This window comes from Arachis ipaensis, chromosome B08, assembly GCF_000816755.2.
Source record: "Arachis ipaensis cultivar K30076 chromosome B08, Araip1.1, whole genome shotgun sequence".
NCBI classification, from domain to species: domain Eukaryota; kingdom Viridiplantae; phylum Streptophyta; class Magnoliopsida; order Fabales; family Fabaceae; genus Arachis; species Arachis ipaensis.
Window position 1 is genome coordinate 13,192,731 of NC_029792.2, and position 8,625 is coordinate 13,201,355.

Below are 8,625 nucleotides of genomic sequence, written 5' to 3' on the forward strand. Positions count from 1 at the left end.
AATGTTTAGGGTTTTTTCCTAACCGGTTCGGTTCGGTTCGGTTAGGGTTTTCAAAGTCAAAACCGAAAACCGAACCGAACCGCACAAAAAACAGCAAAACAAATTTTTTTCGGTGTTTTCGATTTTTTATTATTTCGGTTTTCGGTTTTTTCGGTTCGGTCCGTCAATTTAGTTCGGTCCGGATCGGTTTTGAACACCCCTAGTGGCTATCAAACGTGGTTATGGTAAGAAAGGCCTCAGGTAAGTGGCGAATGTGCGTAGATTTCACTAACTTGAACAAAGCATACCCCAAGAATGCCTATCCACTCCCATGCATAGATAAATTGGTAGATAATGCATCAGGATATAATGTTTTAAGTTTTTTAGACGCATATTTTGGCTACAATCAGATATTAATGCATCCAAAAGATAAGGATAAGACAGCTTTCATAACTGAACTGGAAAATTACTGTTATACTGTTATGCCTTTTGGCCTTAAGAATGCAGGGGCTACCTACCAACGCTTCATGGACAAAGTCTTCAACAAACAAATAGGGAAAAATCTGGAGGTATATGTTGACGACATGGTCGTAAAGTCAACAAGAGCACACCCATGATGCCGACCTAGAAAAAGTGTTCGGTCAGTTAAGGAAACACAACATGCGACTCAACCCGGAGAAGTGCGCCTTTGGAGTTAAGGGGGGAAAGTTCTTAGGCTTCATGCTGACATCAAGAGGCATCGAGGCAAATCCCGAAAAATGTGAAGCGATCATTAACATGAGACATCCCCAAACAGTAAAGGAGGTCCAGAGACTAAATGGAAGGCTGGCCGCATTTTCTCGATTCCTACCAAGTGTATCAACACATTCTCAGCATTTTTTCAACATACTAAAAAGGCAAACAAAGTTTAACTGGAATACGGAGTGTGAAACAGCTTTTCAGAAATTGAAGGCCATAATCTCGTCCCCGCCGATCTTACAGAAGCTGAACCCCGAAAAGCCACTACTGTTATACTTGTCAGTATCTCCAAAGGCTATCAGTTCAGTACTCGCCATGGAGATAAAGGATAAGCAGGAACCAGTCTACTTCGTTAGTAAAACATTGCAAAATGCCGAACTCAGATATCCACCGATGGAGAAACTAGCGTATGCACTGATACTTACAGCAAGAAGATTAAGGCATTACTTCCAAAGCAATAAAGTCATCGTTAGAACAAATCAGCCCTTGCGACAGATTCTTACCCGACCCGAGGTCTCAGGAAGACTCACCAAATGGTCGATAGAATTATCTGAATTTGACATAACATACGAGCCGAGGACGACAGTAAGGGCACAATTCTTGGCAGATTTTGTAGCCGAGTTAACAGACCAAGCAGATCATGAACACACATGGGAGCTCTACGTAGATGGGGCTTCAAACTCAGAAGGATCGGGGGCAGGAGTATACTTAACAGACAAATCCGACCTCCAAGAAAAACAGTCAATCAAATTCTCATTTCAAACAAGTAACAACCAAGCCGGGTACGAAGCCCTACTCGCCAGCCTTCGACTTGCACAATCCCTAAACATAACACACCTACAGGTATATTGCGACTCATAGCTGGTGGTACAGCAGGTGACCGGGAATTTTCAGGTAAAGGACCAATTGTTAGAAAAATATCACACACTGGTAAGAGAACTCATACCTCACTTCACTTCCATACAAATCACACATATAGCTCGAGAACAAAACACCCGAGCAGATGCTTTATCAAAACTAGCAACAACTAGGAAGAGTATGCATGATTCTGTTATATCTCAGCTAACCCTCGCTGAACCGAGCTTTGGCAAAAGAATATTTTCTATCTCACAGGAACAAGACTGGCGAACACCATACAAGCAATACCTACAAACTGGAACCATACCAACAACCATCAAGGATGAACGAGCATTTAAAAGGCGAGCAACATCTTTCACATTGATAGGAACCGATTTATACAAGAGAGGCTTCTCCCAACCACTACTAAGATGTCTAAGCACAGATGAAGCTAAGATTGCCATGGATGAAACCCACGAAGGAGTATGCGGTAACCACATTGGAGGAATAAGCCTGGCATCTAAGGTCGCCAGAGCGGGCTACTATTGGCCAACAATGAAGAGTGATTGCATTGAAAAGGTAAGAAGATGCGACAGCTGCCAAAAGCACGCACCATCAATACACAACCTAGCCGAGAACCTACATACCTCGGAGGTAAGCTGGCCGTTTTATAAATGGGGGCTTGATATTCTCGGCCCATTCCCCAAAGCTCCCGGATAGGTAAAATATTTACTTGTAGCAATTGATTATTTTTCGAAATGGATAGAAGCCACACCTCTAGCAAAAATAGGGGCTGAAAAAGTCCGAGCTTTTCTTTGGAAAAACATCATTTGTCGTTTCGGCATACCACATGCCATTATAACTGACAATGGTCAGCAGTTTACCGATCAAAGCCTGGTAGAATTTTTGCAGGGTTTCAAAATTAAGCATCATTTTTCATCAGTGGAACACCCGCAAACAAACGGACTCGCCGAGGCAGCTAACAAGGTAATTCTTATGGCACTCAAGAAAAAACTCGGCGAAGCTAAAGGAGAGTGGGCAGAGTTGATCCCAGAAATACTGTGGAGTTACAACACAACGAAACAAACAACCACCAAGGAGACCCCCTACCGACTCGTTTACGGCGCCGACGCAATGATCCCAGTCGAAATCGCCCTAACATCAGCAAGAGCAAAAGAAACCTCGGCACCAAACAATGATGACGTCAGACAAATAGAACTGGATACAATAGAGGAAGACAGATACAAGGCCGAGATAAGACACAAGGCAATGCAAAACATAATAAGAAGGAAATACAACAAAATGGTCAAATCCAGGTCTTTCGCAGAGGAGGACCTCGTCTTAAGACGAACAGAGGAGGCAAGGAAACCACAAGCACACGAAAAGCTCGCCGCAACATGGGAAGGTCCTTACAGAATAACAAAAGTCCTCGGCAACGGAGCATACAAACTTTAAACATTACAAGGAAATGACATCCCTGGAATATGGAATGTATCATCTCTTAGATCCTACTTATCATAAGAAGATATGGACATGGGGAGACACTCTTTTTCCTACGCACAAGGTTTTTCCAAAAAACAAGGGTTTTTCTTGGAGAGGTTTTAATGAGGTCCCCCACCCCATATCAGTCATGTACTCAACAGAAATAATCAAATATACACTTCTAGCCAGAATATCTAATTATCATAACCACTACACCAATAGTGTCAAATACTGAGATAATGTGCGCACATCTACAATCAAAACATCAAACTCCCTATATGGGTACAAAATATCTAAGTCCAATTAAACAAAATAAATTACCAAAGCAGTCCTCTAATCTGCTCCCTTCTCCACTGATTCACTTTCACCCTGATTCTCAGGCAGGGTACCATCATCCATGAGGCGACCATTGCTTACAATTTTTGTTACATCAAGCAAACTCACATCAGCATCCAGAGCGACAACACCAATCTGAGCTACAGCCCGATCAAAGCCAAGAGTAAAGGCAGTCAAAACTTCCTCTTCAAGCTCGGCAACTCTTGCCTTCAATCCCACCAGCTCGGCAACATTTGCCTCCAAGTCACCCTTCAACTTAACAACTTCAGTTTCAGAAGCCTTCTTCACATTCTTTACCTCAGCCCTTAATTTCTCAATCTTTGAATCCCTCTCCTGCAATGATTCCTTAAGCTTCTTCACAGCAGCCACATTATCTGCATCTAAGATAGCGTCCAATTCAGAGGTGCGCCCAATCGATAGCAAACGAGCACCCATGACCTAAAATAACAAAGGTCGTCAATCAATACTCAAATCAAGTAAAACAAAAGAACTAACACCACAAGTAAAGCAAACCTGCAGATAACGTGCGACTCCTATCTTCCCAGCATCATGAATCGTCTTCACATCAGCATCAACCTGGGCAAACTCATCAGCTACTGCCATGAACGAAAACGAAGCCGACCATATAGAGTTACTCGGCCCATCCCTATAACCATGAAGGACAAGTTGACTCTAGTAGGCAGACTCAATCTCCTATGCCGTAAAGACAACATTATCCTCCTTCACCCCAGTCAGATCCACCACCTTTGAAGGTCCCCCACCTCTTTTCCTCTTAAGAGGAATCTCCTGACCAACAGAACCCCCACCCTCTTTTCCCACATTTGTTGAAGATTCTTCTTTTTCCTTCTTCTTAGCCTTAGAAACGAAAGCCTTCAAATTAGCAGTAGTTAAAGTTGAAGCCTTTTCACCTAGCAAAAACAACCAACAAAATCAGATAACTCCTGAAAATATTAACACGAGAAAACCAACAAAAGGCATACCTAGATATTCATCTAAAGCCTCCCTATTCCCCTCGAGCCTCAGCAAGGCCTGAATAGACAAAAGCTCGGAGGACGACATAGTAGACATAAGAAAACCGATAAGATAATCCTCACTCTTCACCCTATCCTCGCACTCTAAAACCTGTCGAGGATCAGGAGACCAGAAAATCGGAAACCTCTCTTCCATCATAGCATCAAGATAAAAAGGATAACACTCCTCACAAATCTGAACCTTCACAAAAAACTCTTTGAAATCCTTAAAAGAGGACTTGTACAGGCTGAAGATAGCTCGTCCAGGGTGACTACTTAAGTTCACCCAGCCACCCTTCCAAACACCCTTCGCTTGAAATAGCGAAAAGAACACCCCAAGGGAAGGATAACAATCCAGATACTCCACAAGACACTCAAAGGCACGAACAAAAGCCCACGAATTAAGGTGAAGCTGCGTGGGAGCATAATTTAACAGAGATAACACACCACATTCAAAATCAGTAAAGGGAAAGCGAACACCCAATTCCGTCAACAAGCAAGTATACATGTAAAAGTACGCCCAGTCACCCCTTTTCTCACACACCCTATCACTTTTCTCGCAAGGCAAGAACCTAACCCTCAAACTGTCTCCACCCGTGACCTACCTCGCATTGTTCAATTGCGACAGCATATCAAAACTACTAAACACTGAAGCCCGTGACTTAACGTCGCTATCAACCCAGCCATAAGGGTCATTTTCATCCACATCAACTCCCTTCTTACCCATGCAAACTAACTACAAACAGTAACGAAAAAGACAAATGAAAAATGAAAGAAAGTTACCTTTCTTACTCATCTTGCTACTCAAAAACAAAAACCAAACTCGCAGAAGCCTAACGGATAAGGGGACAAGGAGTTACTTCGACACATTACTCCACGTAACCCTCCCACTTCCCCATTAATCACAACTGGCGTCTCCCCACTTCCCGCCTACGAAAAAAAAAAACACAAACACCAACAACACACAAAAACAAAACATAGTTTGCGCAAAGCCCAATTATCTAGGCCCAAAGCAGCTTAGCAAGAGAAACACGTTAAGCTTGGGGCTACCCAGGCAATACATCCACATTAAAACTCCAAAAACAAACAGGCCGAAGATATAGAAAAGCTCAACATGTTCCTCATGCCGAGCTTGGGGGCTGTGTACCTCACCGATATCCTCGGCCAAATCTTCCAATATCTTCGACAAACAAACCATACAACCGAGAATAAACCCATTAATTCAAATCATACCGAGATCCTTGTGTAACAGAATTTCGAAATCAAATCCTACTAACAACAGCACCGAGCATTACTCGAGGTCCAACCTATTTAACCAGACGAGCTTAACTCGCCAAAACAGGATATACAGGGCAATCACCACCTACTCATCACTTCCCAGTTTCATTTTCTTAACGTTATTGCTTTTAAGTTTGTTATTCTCGTAATTGACTTGAGCGTCGGAGTCCTTTTTGCAGGGTCTACGCCGAGGTCAAAGGTTCGCAGGAGAACGCTTCCGAATCCTCTCACTGTCGTGACGCCGACCATACTTCGGAAGCATACTCTGGACGAAACACTTTGCATACAAGTAATGTGAGGAATAGTGTTGAGGATGAAATAGAGTACTTCGTTATACCGGATTTACCGGATGAAATTGAAGTCACTAAATCGCAGGTACCGACACAGGTGGACGAGAATTGGAGCAGGTTTAGTGAAGAGATTTATGCAGCTGAAAGTGGTTCTTTTGGAGTAATCATGAATTCGTTTCAAGAATTGGAGCTTGAGTATGAAAGAATGTACAAGACGGTTAAAAAAGATAAAGTGTGGTGTGTTGGTCCGGTGTCACTGATCAACAAGGATCAGTTGAAGAAGGTTCAAAGAGGAAATAATGTTTCAGTTGAAGAGTGGAAGCATCAAAATTGGCTTGATTCTCAAAAGCCAAAGAGTGTGATTTATGCATGCCTTGGAAGCTTAAGTAATGTAACTACAATTCAATTGATTAAGATTTGTTTAGCCTTAGAAGAATCTATAAGACCCTTCATTTGGGTAATTAGAGAAGGGAATCAATTAGAGGCGCTAGAAAAGTGGATTAAGGAAGATGGTTTTGAAGAAAGAATCAAAGGTAAGAGTCTTATAATTCGAGGTTGGGCTCCTCAGCTACTAATACTGTCACATCTTTCAATTGGAGGGTTCTTGACACACTGTGGCTGGAACTCTACTTTGGAAGCTATATGCGCCGGCATGCCGATGCTGACATGATCGTTATTCGCAGACCAGTTTCTGAATGAAAAACTAGTTGTCAAAGTACTAAAAGTTGGAGTGATGGTTGGTGTGAAAAGTCCTACTACTTGGGGGAAGGAAGAGGAGGTTGGTGCTCGCCAAAAAGGATATACAGGGCAATCACCACCTACTCATCACTTCCCAGTTTCATTTTCTTAACGTTATTGCTTTTAAGTTTGTTATTCTCGTAATTGACTTGAGCGTCGGAGTCCTTTTTGCAGGGTCTACGCCGAGGTCAAAGGTTCGCAGGAGAACGCTTCCGAATCCTCTCACTGTCGTGACGCCGACCATACTTCGGAAGCATACTCTGGACGAAACACTTTGCATACAAGTAATGTGAGGAATAGTGTTGAGGATGAAATAGAGTACTTCGTTATACCGGATTTACCGGATGAAATTGAAGTCACTAAATCGCAGGTACCGACACAGGTGGACGAGAATTGGAGCAGGTTTAGTGAAGAGATTTATGCAGCTGAAAGTGGTTCTTTTGGAGTAATCATGAATTCGTTTCAAGAATTGGAGCTTGAGTATGAAAGAATGTACAAGACGGTTAAAAAAGATAAAGTGTGGTGTGTTGGTCCGGTGTCACTGATCAACAAGGATCAGTTGAAGAAGGTTCAAAGAGGAAATAATGTTTCAGTTGAAGAGTGGAAGCATCAAAATTGGCTTGATTCTCAAAAGCCAAAGAGTGTGATTTATGCATGCCTTGGAAGCTTAAGTAATGTAACTACAATTCAATTGATTAAGATTTGTTTAGCCTTAGAAGAATCTATAAGACCCTTCATTTGGGTAATTAGAGAAGGGAATCAATTAGAGGCGCTAGAAAAGTGGATTAAGGAAGATGGTTTTGAAGAAAGAATCAAAGGTAAGAGTCTTATAATTCGAGGTTGGGCTCCTCATCTACTAATACTGTCACATCCTTCAAGTGGAGGGTTCCTGACACACTGTGGCTGGAACTCTACTTTGAAAGCTATATGCACCGGCATGCCGATGCTGACGTGGCCGTTATTCGCAGACCAGTTTTTGAATGAAAAACTAGTTGTCAAAGTACTAAAAGTTGGAGTGATGGTTGGTGTGAAAAGTCCTACTACTTGGGGGAAGGAAGAGGAGGTTGGTGAACTGGCTAAGAAAGAGGATATTAAAATAGTAATAGAGGAGTTAATGGATGAGAATAATGGTGAATGTGAAGAAAAAAGAGAAATGATAAGAAAGTTAGCGGAAATAGCTAAAAGATCTGTAGAAGAAGGTGGATCTTCTCATAGTAACTTGACTGTATTTATCCAAGAAATTTTAAATAAAAAAATGGGAGGTATATGATAATATGATTTTCCAAACTAATGGCAAACAATGTAATTGCAAATGTGTGAGAGTTTTTAGTATGCTTAATTTTTGCTTTGTGTGTTTGGAATATCCAAATATTTGACTATAGGGTTCTTCAATGTATAATATGTGGTTTGCACTTGGAATCCAAGAATGATCTTGCTTATTAAATATTAATCCATTTTTATATGTAATTTAAAAATAATTAATGTGTAAAATAATTTATGTATGTAGTTAAAACGATAAATCCTATAATCTCAACTAATTATATTAAGCTCAAATCCTAAATAGTATTTGATTTGATCTTTGATCTGAAGATTATCAAAATTAGGTAATAAAATCATCATAGAGCACTCAACTATAATTGAAGTGGTGATGAATCGAGAGGCGGTGGAGCAGACAAAGTACTTTAGGACGTGAAGACAACTCAATCCGCCCTCGTCTTCTTTTCCAATGTGATTGTCTTAATCCAAATGGTTGGACACATTACAAAGGATGAAAATGAAAGCTCACATTACATAATACATACAAGCCTTATTTTGGGAAAGAAAGGATGACAGTATGAGTTATTCATCAATTAGAAAGTTGAAGAAGGGACGACAAAAGCTGAATAAGCTTATGCAGAAATATACTGATGTTATAAAAAAGTGTGTTATCTCTACTC

At 41.2% G+C, this 8,625-nt stretch overlaps 1 pseudogene; it reads left to right on the forward strand.

Moving 5' to 3' along the window:
* LOC107613882 overlaps window positions 1–8,023 on the forward strand; it is a 14,628-nt pseudogene extending 6,605 nt beyond the window's left edge.